The sequence below is a fragment of the Schistocerca gregaria genome, chromosome 3 (assembly GCF_023897955.1).
Source record: "Schistocerca gregaria isolate iqSchGreg1 chromosome 3, iqSchGreg1.2, whole genome shotgun sequence".
Taxonomy (NCBI): Eukaryota; Metazoa; Arthropoda; class Insecta; order Orthoptera; family Acrididae; genus Schistocerca; species Schistocerca gregaria.
The window spans coordinates 352,826-373,949 of NC_064922.1; the positions used below are offsets into that span (position 1 = coordinate 352,826).

The 21,124-nt window shown below is 46.5% G+C and overlaps 36 non-coding genes across 36 annotated transcripts; all 36 read right to left on the minus strand.

The window, feature by feature from the left end:
• Positions 1-71: 71 nt before the first annotated feature.
• Positions 72-143, minus strand: Trnat-agu (transfer RNA threonine (anticodon AGU)). The gene has a single exon. It is a non-coding gene; the product is annotated as a tRNA-Thr (tRNA).
• Positions 144-1,004: 861 nt separating this feature from the next.
• Trnar-ucg (transfer RNA arginine (anticodon UCG)) lies at positions 1,005-1,077 on the minus strand. The gene has a single exon. It is a non-coding gene; the product is annotated as a tRNA-Arg (tRNA).
• A 1,426-nt stretch (positions 1,078-2,503) lies between these two features.
• Trnar-ucg (transfer RNA arginine (anticodon UCG)) lies at positions 2,504-2,576 on the minus strand. The gene has a single exon. It is a non-coding gene; the product is annotated as a tRNA-Arg (tRNA).
• Positions 2,577-3,084: 508 nt separating this feature from the next.
• Positions 3,085-3,156, minus strand: Trnat-agu (transfer RNA threonine (anticodon AGU)). Its single transcript has one exon. It is a non-coding gene; the product is annotated as a tRNA-Thr (tRNA).
• Positions 3,157-3,494: 338 nt separating this feature from the next.
• On the minus strand, positions 3,495-3,567 carry Trnak-cuu (transfer RNA lysine (anticodon CUU)). The gene has a single exon. It is a non-coding gene; the product is annotated as a tRNA-Lys (tRNA).
• Positions 3,568-4,017: 450 nt separating this feature from the next.
• Trnar-ucg (transfer RNA arginine (anticodon UCG)) lies at positions 4,018-4,090 on the minus strand. Its single transcript has one exon. It is a non-coding gene; the product is annotated as a tRNA-Arg (tRNA).
• A 903-nt stretch (positions 4,091-4,993) lies between these two features.
• Trnak-cuu (transfer RNA lysine (anticodon CUU)) lies at positions 4,994-5,066 on the minus strand. Its single transcript has one exon. It is a non-coding gene; the product is annotated as a tRNA-Lys (tRNA).
• A 450-nt stretch (positions 5,067-5,516) lies between these two features.
• On the minus strand, positions 5,517-5,589 carry Trnar-ucg (transfer RNA arginine (anticodon UCG)). The gene has a single exon. It is a non-coding gene; the product is annotated as a tRNA-Arg (tRNA).
• Positions 5,590-6,091: 502 nt separating this feature from the next.
• Trnat-agu (transfer RNA threonine (anticodon AGU)) lies at positions 6,092-6,163 on the minus strand. The gene has a single exon. It is a non-coding gene; the product is annotated as a tRNA-Thr (tRNA).
• A 338-nt stretch (positions 6,164-6,501) lies between these two features.
• Trnak-cuu (transfer RNA lysine (anticodon CUU)) lies at positions 6,502-6,574 on the minus strand. Its single transcript has one exon. It is a non-coding gene; the product is annotated as a tRNA-Lys (tRNA).
• Positions 6,575-7,024: 450 nt separating this feature from the next.
• On the minus strand, positions 7,025-7,097 carry Trnar-ucg (transfer RNA arginine (anticodon UCG)). The gene has a single exon. It is a non-coding gene; the product is annotated as a tRNA-Arg (tRNA).
• Positions 7,098-8,523: 1,426 nt separating this feature from the next.
• Trnar-ucg (transfer RNA arginine (anticodon UCG)) lies at positions 8,524-8,596 on the minus strand. The gene has a single exon. It is a non-coding gene; the product is annotated as a tRNA-Arg (tRNA).
• Positions 8,597-9,104: 508 nt separating this feature from the next.
• Positions 9,105-9,176, minus strand: Trnat-agu (transfer RNA threonine (anticodon AGU)). The gene has a single exon. It is a non-coding gene; the product is annotated as a tRNA-Thr (tRNA).
• Positions 9,177-9,514: 338 nt separating this feature from the next.
• On the minus strand, positions 9,515-9,587 carry Trnak-cuu (transfer RNA lysine (anticodon CUU)). The gene has a single exon. It is a non-coding gene; the product is annotated as a tRNA-Lys (tRNA).
• Positions 9,588-10,037: 450 nt separating this feature from the next.
• Positions 10,038-10,110, minus strand: Trnar-ucg (transfer RNA arginine (anticodon UCG)). The gene has a single exon. It is a non-coding gene; the product is annotated as a tRNA-Arg (tRNA).
• A 511-nt stretch (positions 10,111-10,621) lies between these two features.
• On the minus strand, positions 10,622-10,693 carry Trnat-agu (transfer RNA threonine (anticodon AGU)). The gene has a single exon. It is a non-coding gene; the product is annotated as a tRNA-Thr (tRNA).
• A 338-nt stretch (positions 10,694-11,031) lies between these two features.
• On the minus strand, positions 11,032-11,104 carry Trnak-cuu (transfer RNA lysine (anticodon CUU)). Its single transcript has one exon. It is a non-coding gene; the product is annotated as a tRNA-Lys (tRNA).
• A 450-nt stretch (positions 11,105-11,554) lies between these two features.
• Positions 11,555-11,627, minus strand: Trnar-ucg (transfer RNA arginine (anticodon UCG)). Its single transcript has one exon. It is a non-coding gene; the product is annotated as a tRNA-Arg (tRNA).
• Positions 11,628-12,071: 444 nt separating this feature from the next.
• On the minus strand, positions 12,072-12,144 carry Trnar-ucg (transfer RNA arginine (anticodon UCG)). Its single transcript has one exon. It is a non-coding gene; the product is annotated as a tRNA-Arg (tRNA).
• Positions 12,145-12,669: 525 nt separating this feature from the next.
• Trnat-agu (transfer RNA threonine (anticodon AGU)) lies at positions 12,670-12,741 on the minus strand. The gene has a single exon. It is a non-coding gene; the product is annotated as a tRNA-Thr (tRNA).
• Positions 12,742-13,079: 338 nt separating this feature from the next.
• Trnak-cuu (transfer RNA lysine (anticodon CUU)) lies at positions 13,080-13,152 on the minus strand. Its single transcript has one exon. It is a non-coding gene; the product is annotated as a tRNA-Lys (tRNA).
• A 450-nt stretch (positions 13,153-13,602) lies between these two features.
• Trnar-ucg (transfer RNA arginine (anticodon UCG)) lies at positions 13,603-13,675 on the minus strand. The gene has a single exon. It is a non-coding gene; the product is annotated as a tRNA-Arg (tRNA).
• Positions 13,676-14,203: 528 nt separating this feature from the next.
• On the minus strand, positions 14,204-14,275 carry Trnat-agu (transfer RNA threonine (anticodon AGU)). The gene has a single exon. It is a non-coding gene; the product is annotated as a tRNA-Thr (tRNA).
• A 338-nt stretch (positions 14,276-14,613) lies between these two features.
• Trnak-cuu (transfer RNA lysine (anticodon CUU)) lies at positions 14,614-14,686 on the minus strand. Its single transcript has one exon. It is a non-coding gene; the product is annotated as a tRNA-Lys (tRNA).
• A 450-nt stretch (positions 14,687-15,136) lies between these two features.
• On the minus strand, positions 15,137-15,209 carry Trnar-ucg (transfer RNA arginine (anticodon UCG)). The gene has a single exon. It is a non-coding gene; the product is annotated as a tRNA-Arg (tRNA).
• Positions 15,210-15,719: 510 nt separating this feature from the next.
• Trnat-agu (transfer RNA threonine (anticodon AGU)) lies at positions 15,720-15,791 on the minus strand. The gene has a single exon. It is a non-coding gene; the product is annotated as a tRNA-Thr (tRNA).
• Positions 15,792-16,129: 338 nt separating this feature from the next.
• Trnak-cuu (transfer RNA lysine (anticodon CUU)) lies at positions 16,130-16,202 on the minus strand. The gene has a single exon. It is a non-coding gene; the product is annotated as a tRNA-Lys (tRNA).
• Positions 16,203-16,574: 372 nt separating this feature from the next.
• Positions 16,575-16,647, minus strand: Trnak-cuu (transfer RNA lysine (anticodon CUU)). The gene has a single exon. It is a non-coding gene; the product is annotated as a tRNA-Lys (tRNA).
• Positions 16,648-17,097: 450 nt separating this feature from the next.
• Positions 17,098-17,170, minus strand: Trnar-ucg (transfer RNA arginine (anticodon UCG)). The gene has a single exon. It is a non-coding gene; the product is annotated as a tRNA-Arg (tRNA).
• Positions 17,171-17,695: 525 nt separating this feature from the next.
• On the minus strand, positions 17,696-17,767 carry Trnat-agu (transfer RNA threonine (anticodon AGU)). Its single transcript has one exon. It is a non-coding gene; the product is annotated as a tRNA-Thr (tRNA).
• A 338-nt stretch (positions 17,768-18,105) lies between these two features.
• Trnak-cuu (transfer RNA lysine (anticodon CUU)) lies at positions 18,106-18,178 on the minus strand. The gene has a single exon. It is a non-coding gene; the product is annotated as a tRNA-Lys (tRNA).
• Positions 18,179-18,628: 450 nt separating this feature from the next.
• On the minus strand, positions 18,629-18,701 carry Trnar-ucg (transfer RNA arginine (anticodon UCG)). Its single transcript has one exon. It is a non-coding gene; the product is annotated as a tRNA-Arg (tRNA).
• Positions 18,702-19,229: 528 nt separating this feature from the next.
• Positions 19,230-19,301, minus strand: Trnat-agu (transfer RNA threonine (anticodon AGU)). Its single transcript has one exon. It is a non-coding gene; the product is annotated as a tRNA-Thr (tRNA).
• Positions 19,302-19,639: 338 nt separating this feature from the next.
• Positions 19,640-19,712, minus strand: Trnak-cuu (transfer RNA lysine (anticodon CUU)). The gene has a single exon. It is a non-coding gene; the product is annotated as a tRNA-Lys (tRNA).
• Positions 19,713-20,162: 450 nt separating this feature from the next.
• Positions 20,163-20,235, minus strand: Trnar-ucg (transfer RNA arginine (anticodon UCG)). Its single transcript has one exon. It is a non-coding gene; the product is annotated as a tRNA-Arg (tRNA).
• Positions 20,236-20,760: 525 nt separating this feature from the next.
• On the minus strand, positions 20,761-20,832 carry Trnat-agu (transfer RNA threonine (anticodon AGU)). Its single transcript has one exon. It is a non-coding gene; the product is annotated as a tRNA-Thr (tRNA).
• Between the last annotated feature and the right edge of the window lie 292 nt (positions 20,833-21,124).

Consider the following 21,124-nt stretch of genomic DNA (forward strand, 5'->3'; position numbering starts at 1 on the left):
GCTAATTGTTCGCCATCACAGATACTGTTTGCTATACGGCCATGACGCGCAACTGATTTCCAAAATTCGTCTTCCTCCTGTGAGGATGGAACTCACGACTGCTGGTTTACTAGACCAGTGCTCTACCACTGAGCTAAAGAGGCGCGGCCTAGCGGAACTTTTGCGTACTTCGTCCGTACGGTCGTCTGAATCTTCAGACTTCAGCTGACAACACTTCATATTTTACACTAATATTTGCAGCTATGGCGACCCATTACTGCTTGGATACTCATCTGACACGTAGCCGATGTTCTCTCCAAACAAAATCACCTGCACTTCAGAACATGACTTTCACACATGTCTACAAAATCAACTTCACCTTCAAATACAGTTTTCTTGCGACTGATTGAGACGTAGGCAAATTTTAAAGTTGCTATTTCCATTACATCACGTTAATCAGAAAATCGGTAATTTACATCTGCAGTGGAGAAAAATTCCGTTCCGCCCAGCGAAGGGCTCGAACCCACGACCCTGTGATTAAGAGTCTCATGCTCTACCGACTGGGCTAGCCGTGCTGCCTCGTTGGGTACCTCCTGGTTAGCAGATCACACAGTACTCGTTTGGGTTGGTTGGTCCCATACAGAATCTCTCCATGCTGCCTAATGTTTTCCTAACGACACTCGTCACGTACTTCACTTTTATTTCATAATCATTTCTGAGAGGTAAAGGAATTGCATGACAATCTGCAGAGCTAGCGGCGTCAAAATTAACACACATACTTGACGTGACTCAAAAGCCGAACGAGTTACTTTCCGACGTTGTTTTAGATGTGCAAGTGCCAGTCAAACCTCGAGGTGAGGGCACTCTGCCGACCATTTCGCTAGTTAACACCGGTCTTCTTGTGTGTGTTTCAAGCTCAAGACCATCTTCAAGCACAAAATGGTCAACAGCAACATTCTGACGGTTTCGTACTGCACAATTGCTACATTAAAACGGTATGTTTGTTTCTCAGAACTGGAAAAACACGACCGTGACAGGATTCGAACCTGCAATCTTCGGATCCGAAGTCCGACGCCTTATCCATTAGGCCACACGGTCACTGACGACCAAGTATAACTTATATACGATTCATCTCGAAACGCTCACACCCCCTGAGGAATTGTGTTTTCGTTCCACACAGCCGCTGCCCCTTACTCTTTCCCACCCATTCGTTACATTCAACCTCTTACGAGACCGACCAAACATAGACAGGAAAACAAGACCACACACTTTGCGCAATCGGAATCGATGGCAGGGTGTCCCTCGCCGCATTTGCTACGATGGCCGTTTTGCTAATTCTGCAGAAGCGGCGGCGGCGACGACGACGACGACCGCGAGAGGCTCAGAGATTTGTGAGAAATACATCTATAAAATGTAATTCAGAATGCCTCGTCCCACCTTATGCCGTACCGCTTTGGCAAATGCTTTATCAGCGCCATTCGCCTTAATCACATCTGAGAGTAATTCTTAATAAAACGCCTCTCGCTAATTGTTCGCCATCACAGATACTGTTTGCTATACGGCCATGACGCGCAACTGATTTCCAAAATTCGTCTTCCTCCTGTGAGGATGGAACTCACGACTCCTGGTTTACTACACCAGTGCTCTACCACTGAGCTAAAGAGGCGCGGCCTAGCGGAACTTTTGCGTACTTCGCCGCACGGTCGTCTGAATCATCAGACTTCAGCTGACAACACTTCATATTTTTGACTAATATTAGCAGCTATGGCGACCCATTACTGCTTGGCTACACATCTGACACGTAGCCGATGTTCTCTCCAAACAAAACCACCTGCACTTCAGAACATGACTTTCACATGTCTACAAAATCACCTTCACCTTCAAATACAGTTTTCTTGCGACTGATTGAGACGTAGGCAAATTTTAAAGTTGCTATTTCCATTACATCACGTTAATCAGAAAATCGGTAATTTACATCTGCAGTGGAGAAAAATTCCGTTCCGCCCAGCGAAGGGCTCGAATCCATGACCCTGTGATTAAGAGTCTCATGCTCTACCGACTGAGCTAGCCGTGCTGCCTCGTTGGGTACCTCCTGGGTAGCAGATCACACAGTACTCGTTTGGGTTGGTTGGTCCCATACAGAATCTCTCCATGCTGCCTAATGTTTTCCTAACGACACCTGTCACGTACTTCACTTTTATTTCATAATCATTTCTGAGAGGTAAAGGAATTGCATGACAATCTGCAGAGCTAGCGGCGTCAAAATTAACACACATACTTGACGTGACTCAAAAGCCGAACGAGTTACTTTCCGACGTTGTTTTAGATGTGCAAGTGCCAGTCAAACCTCGCGGTGAGGGCACTCTGCCGACCATTTCGCTAGTTAACACCGGTCTTCTTGTGTGTGTTTCAAGCTCAAGACCATCTTCAAGCACAAAATGGTCAACAGCAACATTCAGACGGTTTCGTACTGCACAATTGCTACATTAAAACGGTATGTTTGTTTCTCAGAACTGGAAAAACACGACCGTGACAGGATTCGAACCTGCAATCTTCGGATCCGAAGTCCGACGCCTTATCCATTAGGCCACACGGTCACTGACGACCAAGTATAACTTATATACGATTCATCTCGAAACGCTCACACCCCCCTGAGGAATTGTGTTTTCGTTCCACACAGCCGCTGCCCCTTACTCTTTCCCACCCATTCGTTACATTCAACCTCTTACGAGACCGAACAAACATAGACAGGAAAACAAGACCACACACTTTGCGCAATCGGAATCGATGGCAGGGTGTCCCTCGCCGCATTTGCTACGATGGCCATTTGCTAATTCTGCAGAAGCGGCGGCGGCGGCGACGACGACGACGAAGACGACGACCGCGGGAGGCTCAGAGATTTGTGAGAAATACATCTATAAAATATAATTCAGAATGCCTCGTCCCACCTTATGCCGTACCGCTTTGGCAAATGCTTTATCAGCGCCATTCGCCTTAATCACATCTGAGAGTAATTCTTAATAAAACGCCTCTCGCTAATTGTTCGCCATCACAGATACTGTTTGCTATACGGCCATGACGCGCAACTGATTTCCAAAATTCGTCTTCCTCCTGTGAGGATGGAACTCACGACTGCTGGTTTACTAGACCAGTGCTCTACCACTGAGCTAAAGAGGCGCGGCCTAGCGGAACTTTTGCGTACTTCGTCCGTACGGTCGTCTGAATCTTCAGACTTCAGCTGACAACACTTCATATTTTACACTAATATTTGCAGCTATGGCGACCCATTACTGCTTGGATACTCATCTGACACGTAGCCGATGTTCTCTCCAAACAAAATCACCTGCACTTCAGAACATGACTTTCACACATGTCTACAAAATCAACTTCACCTTCAAATACAGTTTTCTTGCGACTGATTGAGACGTAGGCAAATTTTAAAGTTGCTATTTCCATTACATCACGTTAATCAGAAAATCGGTAATTTACATCTGCAGTGGAGAAAAATTCCGTTCCGCCCAGCGAAGGGCTCGAACCCACGACCCTGTGATTAAGAGTCTCATGCTCTACCGACTGAGCTAGCCGTGCTGCCTCGTTGGGTACCTCCTGGTTAGCAGATCACACAGTACTCGTTTGGGTTGGTTGGTCCCATACAGAATCTCTCCATGCTGCCTAATGTTTTCCTAACGACACTCGTCACGTACTTCACTTTTATTTCATAATCATTTCTGAGAGGTAAAGGAATTGCATGACAATCTGCAGAGCTAGCGGCGTCAAAATTAACACACATACTTGACGTGACTCAAAAGCCGAACGAGTTACTTTCCGACGTTGTTTTAGATGTGCAAGTGCCAGTCAAACCTCGAGGTGAGGGCACTCTGCCGACCATTTCGCTAGTTAACACCGGTCTTCTTGTGTGTGTTTCAAGCTCAAGACCATCTTCAAGCACAAAATGGTCAACAGCAACATTCTGACGGTTTCGTACTGCACAATTGCTACATTAAAACGGTATGTTTGTTTCTCAGAACTGGAAAAACACGACCGTGACAGGATTCGAACCTGCAATCTTCGGATCCGAAGTCCGACGCCTTATCCATTAGGCCACACGGTCACTGACGACCAAGTATAACTTATATACGATTCATCTCGAAACGCTCACACCCCCTGAGGAATTGTGTTTTCGTTCCACACAGCCGCTGCCCCTTACTCTTTCCCACCCATTCGTTACATTCAACCTCTTACGAGACCGACCAAACATAGACAGGAAAACAAGACCACACACTTTGCGCAATCGGAATCGATGGCAGGGTGTCCCTCGCCGCATTTGCTACGATGGCCGTTTTGCTAATTCTGCAGAAGCGGCGGCGGCGACGACGACGACGACCGCGAGAGGCTCAGAGATTTGTGAGAAATACATCTATAAAATGTAATTCAGAATGCCTCGTCCCACCTTATGCCGTACCGCTTTGGCAAATGCTTTATCAGCGCCATTCGCCTTAATCACATCTGAGAGTAATTCTTAATAAAACGCCTCTCGCTCATTGTTCGCCATCACAGATACTGTTTGCTATACGGCCATGACGCGCAACTGATTTCCAAAATTCGTCTTCCTCCTGTGAGGATGGAACTCACGACTCCTGGTTTACTACACCAGTGCTCTACCACTGAGCTAAAGAGGCGCGGCCTAGCGGAACTTTTGCGTACTTCGCCGCACGGTCGTCTGAATCATCAGACTTCAGCTGACAACACTTCATATTTTTGACTAATATTAGCAGCTATGGCGACCCATTACTGCTTGGCTACACATCTGACACGTAGCCGATGTTCTCTCCAAACAAAACCACCTGCACTTCGGAACATGACTTTCACATGTCTACAAAATCACCTTCACCTTCAAATACAGTTTTCTTGCGACTGATTGAGACGTAGGCAAATTTTAAAGTTGCTATTTCCATTACATCACGTTAATCAGAAAATCGGTAATTTACATCTGCAGTGGAGAAAAATTCCGTTCCGCCCAGCGAAGGGCTCGAACCCACGACCCTGTGATTAAGAGTCTCATGCTCTACCGACTGAGCTAGCCGTGCTGCCTCGTTGGGTACCTCCTGGGTAGCAGATCACACAGTACTCGTTTGGGTTGGTTGGTCCCATACAGAATCTCTCCATGCTGCCTAATGTTTTCCTAACGACACTCGTCACGTACTTCACTTTTATTTCATAATCATTTCTGAGAGGTAAAGGAATTGCATGACAATCTGCAGAGCTAGCGGCGTCAAAATTAACACACATACTTGACGTGACTCAAAAGCCGAACGAGTTACTTTCCGACGTTGTTTTAGATGTGCAAGTGCCAGTCAAACCTCGAGGTGAGGGCACTCTGCCGACCATTTCGCTAGTTAACACCGGTCTTCTTGTGTGTGTTTCAAGCTCAAGACCATCTTCAAGCACAAAATGGTCAACAGCAACATTCTGACGGTTTCGTACTGCACAATTGCTACATTAAAACGGTATGTTTGTTTCTCAGAACTGGAAAAACACGACCGTGACAGGATTCGAACCTGCAATGTTCGGATCCGAAGTCCGACGCTTTATCCATTAGGCCACACGGTCACTGACGACCAAGTATAACTTATATACGATTCATCTCGAAACGCTCACACCCCCTGAGGAATTGTGTTTTCGTTCCACACAGCCGCTGCCCCTTACTCTTTCCCACCCATTCGTTACATTCAACCTCTTACGAGACCGACCAAACATAGACAGGAAAACAAGACCACACACTTTGCGCAATCGGAATCGATGGCAGGGTGTCCCTCGCCGCATTTGCTACGATGGCCGTTTTGCTAATTCTGCAGAAGCGGCGGCGGCGACGACGACGACGACGACGACCGCGAGAGGCTCAGAGATTTGTGAGAAATACATCTATAAAATGTAATTCAGAATGCCTCGTCCCACCTTATGCCCTACCGCTTTGGCAAATGCTTTATCAGCGCCATTCGCCTTAATCACATCTGAGAGTAATTCTTAATAAAACGCCTCTCGCTAATTGTTCGCCATCACAGATACTGTTTGCTATACAGCCATGACGCGCAACTGATTTCCAAAATTCGTCTTCCTCCTGTGAGGATGGAACTCACGACTCCTGGTTTACTAGACCAGTGCTCTACCACTGAGCTAAAGAGGCGCGGCCTAGCGGAACTTTTGCGTACTTCGTCCGTACGGTCGTCTGAATCTTCAGACTTCAGCTGACAACACTTCATATTTTTCACTAATATTTGCAGCTATGGCGACCCATTACTGCTTGGATACACATCTGACACGTAGCCGATGTTCTCTCCAAACAAAATCACCTGCACTTCAGAACATGACTTTCACACATGTCTACAAAATCACCTTCACCTTCAAATACAGTTTTCTTGCGACTGATTGAGACGTAGGCAAATTTTAAAGTTGCTATTTCCATTACATCACGTTAATCAGAAAATCGGTAATTTACATCTGCAGTGGAGAAAAATTCCGTTCCGCCCAGCGAAGGGCTCGAACCCACGACCCTGTGATTAAGAGTCTCATGCTCTACCGACTGAGCTAGCCGTGCTGCCTCGTTGGGTACCTCCTGGGTAGCAGATCACACAGTACTCGTTTGGGTTGGTTGGTCCCATACAGAATCTCTCCATGCTGCCTAATGTTTTCCTAACGACACTCGTCACGTACTTCACTTTTATTTCATAATCATTTCTGAGAGGTAAAGGAATTGCATGACAATCTGCAGAGCTAGCGGCGTCAAAATTAACACACATACTTGACGTGACTCAAAAGCCGAACGAGTTACTTTCCGACGTTGTTTTAGATGTGCAAGTGCCAGTCAAACCTCGAGGTGAGGGCACTCTGCCGACCATTTCGCTAGTTAACACCGGTCTTCTTGTGTGTGTTTCAAGCTCAAGACCATCTTCAAGCACAAAATGGTCAACAGCAACATTCTGACGGTTTCGTACTGCACAATTGCTACATTAAAACGGTATGTTTGTTTCTCAGAACGGGAAAAACACGACCGTGACAGGATTCGAACCTGCAATCTTCGGATCCGAAGTCCGACGCCTTATCCATTAGGCCACACGGTCACTGACGACCAAGAATAACTTATATACGATTCATCTCGAAACGCTCACACCCCCTGAGGAATTGTGTTTTCGTTCCACACAGCCGCTGCCCCTTACTCTTTCCCACCCATTCGTTACATTCAACCTCTTACGAGACCGACCAAACATAGACAGGAAAACAAGACCACACACTTTGCGCAATCGGAATCGATGGCAGGGTGTCCCTCGCCGCATTTGCTACGATGGCCGTTTTGATAATTCTGCAGAAGCGGCGGCGGCGACGACGACGACGACCGCGAGAGGCTCAGAGATTTGTGAGAAATACATCTATAAAATGTAATTCAGAATGCCTCGTCCCACCTTATGCCGTACCGCTTTGGCAAATGCTTTATCAGCGCCATTCGCCTTAATCACATCTGAGAGTAATTCTTAATAAAACGCCTCTCGCTAATTGTTCGCCATCACAGATACTGTTTGCTATACGGCCATGACGCGCAACTGATTTCCAAAATTCGTCTTCCTCCTGTGAGGATGGAACTCACGACTCCTGGTTTACTACACCAGTGCTCTACCACTGAGCTAAAGAGGCGCGGCCTAGCGGAACTTTTGCGTACTTCGCCGCACGGTCGTCTGAATCATCAGACTTCAGCTGACAACACTTCATATTTTTGACTAATATTAGCAGCTATGGCGACCCATTACTGCTTGGCTACACATCTGACACGTAGCCGATGTTCTCTCCAAACAAAACCACCTGCACTTCAGAACATGACTTTCACATGTCTACAAAATCACCTTCACCTTCAAATACAGTTTTCTTGCGACTGATTGAGACGTAGGCAAATTTTAAAGTTGCTATTTCCATTACATCACGTTAATCAGAAAATCGGTAATTTACATCTGCAGTGGAGAAAAATTCCGTTCCGCCAAGCGAAGGGCTCGAACCCATGACCCTGTGATTAAGAGTCTCATGCTCTACCGACTGAGCTAGCCGTGCTGCCTCGTTGGATACCTCCTGGGTAGCAGATCACACAGTACTCGTTTGGGTTGGTTGGTCCCATACAGAATCTCTCCATGCTGCCTAATGTTTTCCTAACGACACCTGTCACGTACTTCACTTTTATTTCATAATCATTTCTGAGAGGTAAAGGAATTGCATGACAATCTGCAGAGCTAGCGGCGTCAAAATTAACACACATACTTGACGTGACTCAAAAGCCGAACGAGTTACTTTCCGACGTTGTTTTAGATGTGCAAGTGCCAGTCAAACCTCGCGGTGAGGGCACTCTGCCGACCATTTCGCTAGTTAACACCGGTCTTCTTGTGTGTGTTTCAAGCTCAAGACCATCTTCAAGCACAAAATGGTCAACAGCAACATTCAGACGGTTTCGTACTGCACAATTGCTACATTAAAACGGTATGTTTGTTTCTCAGAACTGGAAAAACACGACCGTGACAGGATTCGAACCTGCAATCTTCGGATCCGAAGTCCGACGCCTTATCCATTAGGCCACACGGTCACTGACGACCAAGTATAACTTATATACGATTCATCTCGAAACGCTCACACCCCCTGAGGAATTGTGTTTTCGTTCCACACAGCCGCTGCCCCTTACTCTTTCCCACCCATTCGTTACATTCAACCTCTTACGAGACCGACCAAACATAGACAGGAAAACAAGACCACACACTTTGCGCAATCGGAATCGATGGCAGGGTGTCCCTCGCCGCATTTGCTACGATGGCCGTTTTGCTAATTCTGCAGAAGCGGCGGCGGCGACGACGACGACGACGAAGACGTCGACCGCGGGAGGCTCAGAGATTTGTGAGAAATACATCTATAAAATGTAATTCAGAATGCCTCGTCCCACCTTATGCCCTACCGCTTTGGCAAATGCTTTATCAGCGCCATTCGCCTTAATCACATCTGAGAGTAATTCTTAATAAAACGCCTCTCGCTAATTGTTCGCCATCACAGATACTGTTTGCTATACGGCCATGACGCGCAACTGATTTCCAAAATTCGTCTTCCTCCTGTGAGGATGGAACTCACGACTCCTGGTTTACTAGACCAGTGCTCTACCACTGAGCTAAAGAGGCGCGGCCTAGCGGAACTTTTGCGTACTTCGTCCGTACGGTCGTCTGAATCTTCAGACTTCAGCTGACAACACTTCATATTTTTCACTAATATTTGCAGCTATGGCGACCCATTACTGCTTGGATACACATCTGACACGTAGCCGATGTTCTCTCCAAACAAAATCACCTGCACTTCAGAACATGACTTTCACACATGTCTACAAAATCACCTTCACCTTCAAATACAGTTTTCTTGCGACTGATTGAGACGTAGGCAAATTTTAAAGTTGCTATTTCCATTACATCACGTTAATCAGAAAATCGGTAATTTACATCTGCAGTGGAGAAAAATTCCATTCCGCCCAGCGAAGGGCTCGAACCCACGACCCTGTGATTAAGAGTCTCATGCTCTACCGACTGAGCTAGCCATGCTGCCTCGTTGGGTACCTCCTGGGTAGCAGATCACACAGTACTCGTTTGGGTTGGTTGGTCCCATACAGAATCTCTCCATGCTGCCTAATGTTTTCCTAACGACACTCGTCACGTACTTCACTTTTATTTCATAATCATTTCTGAGAGGTAAAGGAATTGCATGACAATCTGCAGAGCTAGCGGCGTCAAAATTAACACACATACTTGACGTGACTCAAAAGCCGAACGAGTTACTTTCCGACGTTGTTTTAGATGTGCAAGTGCCAGTCAAACCTCGCGGTGAGGGCACTCTGCCGACCATTTCGCTAGTTAACACCGGTCTTCTTGTGTGTGTTTCAAGCTCAAGACCATCTTCAAGCACAAAATGGTCAACAGCAACATTCTGACGGTTTCGTACTGCACAATTGCTACATTAAAACGGTATGTTTGTTTCTCAGAACTGGAAAAACACGACCGTGACAGGATTCGAACCTGCAATCTTCGGATCCGAAGTCCGACGCCTTATCCATTAGGCCACACGGTCACTGACGACCAAGTATAACTTATATACGATTCATCTCGAAACGCTCACACCCCCTGAGGAATTGTGTTTTCGTTCCACACAGCCGCTGCCCCTTACTCTTTCCCACCCATTCGTTACATTCAACCTCTTACGAGACCGACCAAACATAGACAGGAAAACAAGACCACACACTTTGCGCAATCGGAATCGATGGCAGGGTGTCCATCGCCGCATTTGCTACGATGGCCGTTTTGCTAATTCTGCAGAAGCGGCGGCGGCGACGACGACGACGACGACGAAGACGTCGACCGCGGGAGGCTCAGAGATTTGTGAGAAATACATCTATAAAATGTAATTCAGAATGCCTCGTCCCACCTTATGCCCTACCGCTTTGGCAAATGCTTTATCAGCGCCATTCGCCTTAATCACATCTGAGAGTAATTCTTAATAAAACGCCTCTCGCTAATTGTTCGCCATCACAGATACTGTTTGCTATACGGCCATGACGCGCAACTGATTTCCAAAATTCGTCTTCCTCCTGTGAGGATGGAACTCACGACTGCTGGTTTACTAGACCAGTGCTCTACCACTGAGCTAAAGAGGCGCGGCCTAGCGGAACTTTTGCGTACTTCGTCCGTACGGTCGTCTGAATCTTCAGACTTCAGCTGACAACACTTCATATTTTACACTAATATTTGCAGCTATGGCGACCCATTACTGCTTGGATACACATCTGACACGTAGCCGATGTTCTCTCCAAACAAAATCACCTGCACTTCAGAACATGACTTTCACACATGTCTACAAAATCACCTTCACCTTCAAATACAGTTTTCTTGCGACTGATTGAGACGTAGGCAAATTTTAAAGTTGCTATTTCCATTACATCACGTTAATCAGAAAATCGGTAATTTACATCTGCAGTGGAGAAAAATTCCATTCCGCCCAGCGAAGGGCTCGAACCCACGACCCTGTGATTAAGAGTCTCATGCTCTACCGACTGAGCTAGCCATGCTGCCTCGTTGGGTACCTCCTGGGTAGCAGATCACACAGTACTCGTTTGGGTTGGTTGGTCCCATACAGAATCTCTCCATGCTGCCTAATGTTTTCCTAACGACACTCGTCACGTACTTCACTTTTATTTCATAATCATTTCTGAGAGGTAAAGGAATTGCATGACAATCTGCAGAGCTAGCGGCGTCAAAATTAACACACATACTTGACGTGACTCAAAAGCCGAACGAGTTACTTTCCGACGTTGTTTTAGATGTGCAAGTGCCAGTCAAACCTCGCGGTGAGGGCACTCTGCCGACCATTTCGCTAGTTAACACCGGTCTTCTTGTGTGTGTTTCAAGCTCAAGACCATCTTCAAGCACAAAATGGTCAACAGCAACATTCTGACGGTTTCGTACTGCACAATTGCTACATTAAAACGGTATGTTTGTTTCTCAGAACTGGAAAAACACGACCGTGACAGGATTCGAACCTGCAATCTTCGGATCCGAAGTCCGACGCCTTATCCATTAGGCCACACGGTCACTGACGACCAAGTATAACTTATATACGATTCATCTCGAAACGCTTGGTTGGTCCCATACAGAATCTCTCCATGCTGCCTAATGTTTTCCTAACGACACTCGTCACGTACTTCACTTTTATTTCATAATCATTTCTGAGAGGTAAAGGAATTGCATGACAATCTGCAGAGCTAGCGGCGTCAAAATTAACACACATACTTGACGTGACTCAAAAGCCGAACGAGTTACTTTCCGACGTTGTTTTAGATGTGCAAGTGCCAGTCAAACCTCGCGGTGAGGGCACTCTGCCGACCATTTCGCTAGTTAACACCGGTCTTCTTGTGTGTGTTTCAAGCTCAAGACCATCTTCAAGCACAAAATGGTCAACAGCAACATTCTGACGGTTTCGTACTGCACAATTGCTACATTAAAACGGTATGTTTGTTTCTCAGAACTGGAAAAACACGACCGTGACAGGATTCGAACCTGCAATCTTCGGATCCGAAGTCCGACGCCTTATCCATTAGGCCACACGGTCACTGACGACCAAGTATAACTTATATACGATTCATCTCGAAACGCTCACACCCCCTGAGGAATTGTGCTTTCGTTCCACACAGCCGCTGCCCCTTACTCTTTCCCACCCATTCGTTACATTCAACCTCTTACGAGACCGACCAAACATAGACAGGAAAACAAGACCACACACTTTGCGCAATCGGAATCGATGGCAGGGTGTCCCTCGCCGCAATTGCTACGATGGCCATTTGCTAATTCAGCAGAAGCGGCGGCGGCGACGACGACGACGACGACGAAGACGACGACGACGAAGACGACGACCGCGGGAGGCTCAGAGATTTGTGAGAAATACATCTATAAAATGTAATTCAGAATGCCTCGTCCCACCTTATGCCGTACCGCTTTGGCAAATGCTTTATCAGCGCCATTCGCCTTAATCACATCTGAGAGTAATTCTTAATAAAACGCCTCTCGCTAATTGTTCGCCATCACAGATACTGTTTGCTATACGGCCATGACGCGCAACTGATTTCCAAAATTCGTCTTCCTCCTGTGAGGATGGAACTCACGACTCCTGGTTTACTAGACCAGTGCTCTACCACTGAGCTAAAGAGGCGCGGCATAGCGGAACTTTTGCGTACTTCGTCCGTACGGTCGTCTGAATCTTCAGACTTCAGCTGACAACACTTCATATTTTTCACTAATATTTGCAGCTATGGCGACCCATTACTGCTTGGATACACATCTGACACGTAGCCGATGTTCTCTCCAAACAAAATCACCTGCACTTCAGAACATGACTTTCACACATGTCTACAAAATCACCTTCACCTTCAAATACAGTTTTCTTGCGACTGATTGAGACGTAGGCAAATTTTAAAGTTGCTATTTCCATTACATCACGTTAATCAGAAAATCGGTAATTTACATCTGCAGTGGAGAAAAATTCCATTCCGCCCAGCGAAGGGCTCGAACCCACGACCCTGTGATTAAGAGTCTCATGCTCTACCGACTGAGCTAGCCATGCTGCCTCGTTGGGTACCTCCTGGGTAGCAGATCACACAGTACTCGTTTGGGTTGGTTGGTCCCATACAGAATCTCTCCATGCTGCCTAATGTTTTCCTAACGACACTCGTCACGTACTTCACTTTTATTTCATAATCATTTCTGAGAGGTAAAGGAATTGCATGACAATCTGCAGAGCTAGCGGCGTCAAAATTAACACACATACTTGACGTGACTCAAAAGCCGAACGAGTTACTTTCCGACGTTGTTTTAGATGTGCAAGTGCCAGTCAAACCTCGCGGTGAGGGCACTCTGCCGACCATTTCGCTAGTTAACACCGGTCTTCTTGTGTGTGTTTCAAGCTCAAGACCATCTTCAAGCACAAAATGGTCAACAGCAACATTCTGACGGTTTCGTACTGCACAATTGCTACATTAAAACGGTATGTTTGTTTCTCAGAACTGGAAAAACACGACCGTGACAGGATTCGAACCTGCAATCTTCGGATCCGAAGTCCGACGCCTTATCCATTAGGCCACACGGTCACTGACGACCAAGTATAACTTATATACGATTCGTCTCGAAACGCTCACACCCCCTGAGGAATTGTGCTTTCGTTCCACACAGCCGCTGCCCCTTACTCTTTCCCACCCATTCGTTACATTCAACCTCTTACGAGACCGACCAAACATAGACAGGAAAACAAGACCACACACTTTGCGCAATCGGAATCGATGGCAGGGTGTCCCTCGCCGCAATTGCTACGATGGCCATTTGCTAATTCAGCAGAAGCGGCGGCGGCGACGACGACGACGACGACGAAGATGACGACGACGACGAAGACGACGACCGCGGGAGGCTCAGAGATTTGTGAGAAATACATCTATAAAATGTAATTCAGAATGCCTCGTCCCACCTTATGCCGTACCGCTTTGGCAAATGCTTTATCAGCGCCATTCGCCTTAATCACATCTGAGAGTAATTCTTAATAAAACGCCTCTCGCTAATTGTTCGCCATCACAGATACTGTTTGCTATACGGCCATGACGCGCAACTGATTTCCAAAATTCGTCTTCCTCCTGTGAGGATGGAACTCACGACTCCTGGTTTACTAGACCAGTGCTCTACCACTGAGCTAAAGAGGCGCGGCATAGCGGAACTTTTGCGTACTTCGTCCGTACGGTCGTCTGAATCTTCAGACTTCAGCTGACAACACTTCATATTTTTCACTAATATTTGCAGCTATGGCGACCCATTACTGCTTGGATACACATCTGACACGTAGCCGATGTTCTCTCCAAACAAAATCACCTGCACTTCAGAACATGACTTTCACACATGTCTACAAAATCACCTTCACCTTCAAATACAGTTTTCTTGCGACTGATTGAGACGTAGGCAAATTTTAAAGTTGCTATTTCCATTACATCACGTTAATCAGAAAATCGGTAATTTACATCTGCAGTGGAGAAAAATTCCGTTCCGCCCAGCGAAGGGCTCGAACCCACGACCCTGTGATTAAGAGTCTCATGCTCTACCGACTGAGCTAGCCGTGCTGCCTCGTTGGGTACCTCCTGGGTAGCAGATCACACAGTACTCGTTTGGGTTGGTTGGTCCCATACAGAATCTCTCCATGCTGCCTAATGTTTTCCTAACGACACTCGTCACGTACTTCACTTTTATTTCATAAACATTTCTGAGAGGTAAAGGAATTGCATGACAATCTGCAGAGCTAGCGGCGTCAAAATTAACACACATACTTGACGTGACTCAAAAGCCGAACGAGTTACTTTCCGACGTTGTTTTAGATGTGCAAGTGCCAGTCAAACCTCGCGGTGAGGGCACTCTGCCGACCATTTCGCTAGTTAACACCGGTCTTCTTGTGTGTGTTTCAAGCTCAAGACCATCTTCAAGCACAAAATGGTCAACAGCAACATTCAGACGGTTTCGTACTGCACAATTGCTACATTAAAACGGTATGTTTGTTTCTCAGAACTGGAAAAACACGACCGTGACAGGATTCGAACCTGCAATCTTCGGATCCGAAGTCCGACGCCTTATCCATTAGGCCACACGGTCACTGACGACCAAGTATAACTTATATACGATTCATCTCGAAACGCTCACACCCCCTGAGGAATTGTGCTTTCGTTCCACACAGCCTCTGCCCCTTACTCTTTCCCACCCATTCGTTACATTCTACCTCTTACGAGACCGACCAAACATAGACAGGAAAACAAGACCACACACTTTGCGCAATCGGAATCGATGGCAGGGTGTCCCTCGCCGCATTTGCTACGATGGCCATTTGCTAATTCAGCAGAAGCGGCGGCGGCGACGACGACGACGACGACGAAGACGACGACCGCGGGAGGCTCAGAGATTTGTGAGAAATACATCTATAAAATGTAATTCAGAATGCCTCGTCCCACCTTATGCCGTACCGCTTTGGCAAATGCTTTATCAGCGCCATTCGCCTTAATCACATCTGAGAGTAATTCTTAATAAAACGCCTCTCGCTAATTGTTCGCCATCACAGATACTGTTTGCTATACGGCCATGACGCGCAACTGATTTCCAAAATTCGTCTTCCTCCTGTGAGGATGGAACTCACGACTCCTGGTTTACTAGACCAGTGCTCTACCACTGAGCTAAAGAGGCGCGGCCTAGCGGAACTTTTGCGTACTTCGTCCGTACGGTCGTCTGAATCTTCAGACTTCAGCTGACAACACTTCATATTTTTCACTAATATTTGCAGCTATGGCGAAACATTACTGCTTGGATACACATCTGACACGTAGCCGATGTTCTCTCCAAACAAAATCACCTGCACTTCAGAACATGACTTTCACACATGTCTACAAAATCACCTTCACCTTCAAATACAGTTTTCTTGCGACTGATTGAGACGTAGGCAAATTTTAAAGTTGCTATTTCCATTACATCACGTTAATCAGAAAATCGGTAATTTACATCTGCAGTGGAGAAAAATTCCGTTCCGCCCAGCGAAGGGCTCGAACCCACGACCCTGTGATTAAGAGTCTCATGCTCTACCGACTGAGCTAGCCGTGCTGCCTCGTTGGGTACCTCCTGGGTAGCAGATCACACAGTACTCGTTTGGGTTGGTTGGTCCCATACAGAATCTCTCCATGCTGCCTAATGTTTTCCTAACGACACCCGTCACGTACTTCACTTTTATTTCATAATCATGACCCATTACTGCTTGGATACACATCTGACACGTAGCCGATGTTCTCTCCAAACAAAATCACCTGCACTTCAGAACATGACTTTCACACATGTCTACAAAATCACCTTCACCTTCAAATACAGTTTTCTTGCGACTGATTGAGACGTAGGCAAATTTTAAAGTTGCTATTTCCATTACATCACGTTAATCAGAAAATCGGTAATTTACATCTGCAGTGGAGAAAAATTCCGTTCCGCCCAGCGAAGGGCTCGAACCCACGACCCTGTGATTAAGAGTCTCATGCTCTACCGACTGAGCTAGCCGTGCTGCCTCGTTGGGTACCTCCTGGGTAGCAGATCACACAGTACTCGTTTGGGTTGGTTGGTCCCATACAGAATCTCTCCATGCTGCCTAATGTTTTCCTAACGACACTCGTCACGTACTTCACTTTTATTTCATAATCATTTCTGAGAGGTAAAGGAATTGCATGACAATCTGCAGAGCTAGCGGCGTCAAAATTAACACACATACTTGACGTGACTCAAAAGCCGAACGAGTTACTTTCCGACGTTGTTTTAGATGTGCAAGTGCCAGTCAAACCTCGCGGTGAGGGCACTCTGCCGACCATTTCGCTAGTTAACACCGGTCTTCTTGTGTGTGTTTCAAGCTCAAGACCATCTTCAAGCACAAAATGGTCAACAGCAACATTCAGACGGTTTCGTACTGCACAATTGCTACATTAAAACGGTATGTTTGTTTCTCAGAACTGGAAAAACACGACCGTGACAGGATTCGAACCTGCAATCTTCGGATCCGAAGTCCGACGCCTTATCCATTAGGCCACACGGTCACTGACGACCAAGTATAACTTATATACGATTCATCTCGAAACGCTCACACCCCCTGAGGAATTGTGCTTTCGTTCCACACAGCCTCTGCCCCTTACTCTTTCCCACCCATTCGTTACATTCTACCTCTTACGAGACCGACCAAACATAGACAGGAAAACAAGACCACACACTTTGCGCAATCGGAATCGATGGCAGGGTGTCCCTCGCCGCATTTGCTACGATGGCCATTTGCTAATTCAGCAGAAGCGGCGGCGGCGACGACGACGACGACGACGAAGACGACGACGACGAAGACGACGACCGCGGGAGGCTCAGAGATTTGTGAGAAATACATCTATAAAATGTAATTCAGAATGCCTCGTCCCACCTTATGCCGTACCGCTTTGGCAAATGCTTTATCAGCGCCATTCGCCTTAATCACATCTGAGAGTAATTCTTAATAAAACGCCTCTCGCTAATTGTTCGCCATCACAGATACTGTTTGCTATACGGCCATGACGCGCAACTGATTTCCAAAATTCGTCTTCCTCCTGTGAGGATGGAACTCACGACTCCTGGTTTACTAGACCAGTGCTCTACCACTGAGCTAAAGAGGCGCGGCATAGCGGAACTTTTGCGTACTTCGTCCGTACGGTCGTCTGAATCTTCAGACTTCAGCTGACAACACTTCATATTTTTCACTAATATTTGCAGCTATGGCGAAACATTACTGCTTGGATACACATCTGACACGTAGCCGATGTTCTCTCCAAACAAAATCACCTGCACTTCAGAACATGACTTTCACACATGTCTACAAAATCACCTTCACCTTCAAATACAGTTTTCTTGCGACTGATTGAGACGTAGGCAAATTTTAAAGTTGCTATTTCCATTACATCACGTTAATCAGAAAATCGGTAATTTACATCTGCAGTGGAGAAAAATTCCGTTCCGCCCAGCGAAGGGCTCGAACCCACGACCCTGTGATTAAGAGTCTCATGCTCTACCGACTGAGCTAGCCGTGCTGCCTCGTTGGGTACCTCCTGGGTAGCAGATCACACAGTACTCGTTTGGGTTGGTTGGTCCCATACAGAATCTCTCCATGCTGCCTAATGTTTTCCTAACGACACCCGTCACGTACTTCACTTTTATTTCATAATCATTTCTGAGAGGTAAAGGAATTGCATGACAATCTGCAGAGCTAGCGGCGTCAAAATTAACACACATACTTGACGTGACTCAAAAGCCGAACGAGTTACTTTCCGACGTTGTTTTAGATGTGCAAGTGCCAGTCAAAGCTCGCGGTGAGGGCACTCTGCCGACCATTTCGCTAGTTAACACCGGTCTTCTTGTGTGTGTTTCAAGCTCAAGACCATCTTCAAGCACAAAATGGTCAACAGCAACATTCAGACGGTTTCGTACTGCACAATTGCTACATTAAAACGGTATGTTTGTTTCTCAGAACTGGAAAAACACGACCGTGACAGGATTCGAACCTGCAATCTTCGGATCCGAAGTCCGACGCCTTATCCATTAGGCCACACGGTCACTGACGACCAAGTGTAACTTATATACGATTCATCTCGAAACGCTCACACCCCCTGAGGAATTGTGTTTTCGTTCCACACAGCCGCTGCCCCTTACTCTTTCCCACCCATTCGTTACATTCAACCTCTTACGAGACCGACCAAACATAGACAGGAAAACAAGACCACACACTTTGCGCAATCGGAATCGATGGCAGGGTGTCCCTCGCCGCAATTGCTACGATGGCCATTTGCTAATTCAGCAGAAGCGGCGGCGGCGACGACGACGACGACGACGAAGACGACGACGACGACGAAGACGACGACCGCGGGAGGCTCAGAGATTTGTGAGAAATACATCTATAAAATGTAATTCAGAATGCCTCGTCCCACCTTATGCCGTACCGCTTTGGCAAATGCTTTATCAGCGCCATTCGCCTTAATCACATCTGAGAGTAATTCTTAATAAAACGCCTCTCGCTAATTGTTCGCCATCACAGATACTGTTTGCTATACGGCCATGACGCGCAACTGATTTCCAAAATTCGTCTTCCTCCTGTGAGGATGGAACTCACGACTCCTGGTTTACTAGACCAGTGCTCTACCACTGAGCTAAAGAGGCGCGGCATAGCGGAACTTTTGCGTACTTCGTCCGTACGGTCGTCTGAATCTTCAGACTTCAGCTGACAACACTTCATATTTTTCACTAATATTTGCAGCTATGGCGACCCATTACTGCTTGGATACACATCTGACACGTAGCCGATGTTCTCTCCAAACAAAATCACCTGCACTTCAGAACATGACTTTCACACATGTCTACAAAATCACCTTCACCTTCAAATACAGTTTTCTTGCGACTGATTGAGACGTAGGCAAATTTTAAAGTTGCTATTTCCATTACATCACGTTAATCAGAAAATCGGTAATTTACATCTGCAGTGGAGAAAAATTCCGTTCCGCCCAGCGAAGGGCTCGAACCCACGACCCTGTGATTAAGAGTCTCATGCTCTACCGACTGAGCTAGCCGTGCTGCCTCGTTGGGTACCTCCTGGGTAGCAGATCACACAGTACTCGTTTGGGTTGGTTGGTCCCATACAGAATCTCTCCATGCTGCCTAATGTTTTCCTAACGACACTCGTCACGTACTTCACTTTTATTTCATAATCATTTCTGAGAGGTAAAGGAATTGCATGACAATCTGCAGAGCTAGCGGCGTCAAAATTAACACACATACTTGACGTGACTCAAAAGCCGAACGAGTTACTTTCCGACGTTGTTTTAGATGTGCAAGTGCCAGTCAAACCTCGCGGTGAGGGCACTCTGCCGACCATTTCGCTAGTTAACACCGGTCTTCTTGTGTGTGTTTCAAGCTCAAGACCATCTTCAAGCACAAAATGGTCAACAGCAACATTCAGACGGTTTCGTACTGCACAATTGCTACATTAAAACGGTATGTTTGTTTCTCAGAACTGGAAAAACACGACCGTGACAGGATTCGAACCTGCAATCTTCGGATCCGAAGTCCGACGCCTTATCCATTAGGCCACACGGTCACTGACGACCAAGTATAACTTATATACGATTCATCTCGAAACGCTCACACCCCCTGAGGAATTGTGCTTTCGTTCCACACAGCCTCTGCCCCTTACTCTTTCCCACCCATTCGTTACATTCTACCTCTTACGAGACCGACCAAACATAGACAGGAAAACAAGACCACACACTTTGCGCAATCGGAATCGATGGCAGGGTGTCCCTCGCCGCATTTGCTACGATGGCCATTTGCTAATTCAGCAGAAGCGGCGGCGGCGACGACGACGACGACGACGAAGACGACGACGACGAAGACGACGACCGCGGGAGGCTCAGAGATTTGTGAGAAATACATCTATAAAATGTAATTCAGAATGCCTCGTCCCACCTTATGCCGTACCGCTTTGGCAAATGCTTTATCAGCGCCATTCGCCTTAATCACATCTGAGAGTAATTCTTAATAAAACGCCTCTCGCTAATTGTTCGCCATCACAGATACTGTTTGCTATACGGCCATGACGCGCAACTGATTTCCAAAATTCGTCTTCCTCCTGTGAGGATGGAACTCACGACTCCTGGTTTACTAGACCAGTGCTCTACCACTGAGCTAAAGAGGCGCGGCATAGCGGAACTTTTGCGTACTTCGTCCGTACGGTCGTCTGAATCTTCAGACTTCAGCTGACAACACTTCATATTTTTCACTAATATTTGCAGCTATGGCGAAACATTACTGCTTGGATACACATCTGACACGTAGCCGATGTTCTCTCCAAACAAAATCACCTGCACTTCAGAACATGACTTTCACACATGTCTACAAAATCACCTTCACCTTCAAATACAGTTTTCTTGCGACTGATTGAGACGTAGGCAAATTTTAAAGTTGCTATTTCCATTACATCACGTTAA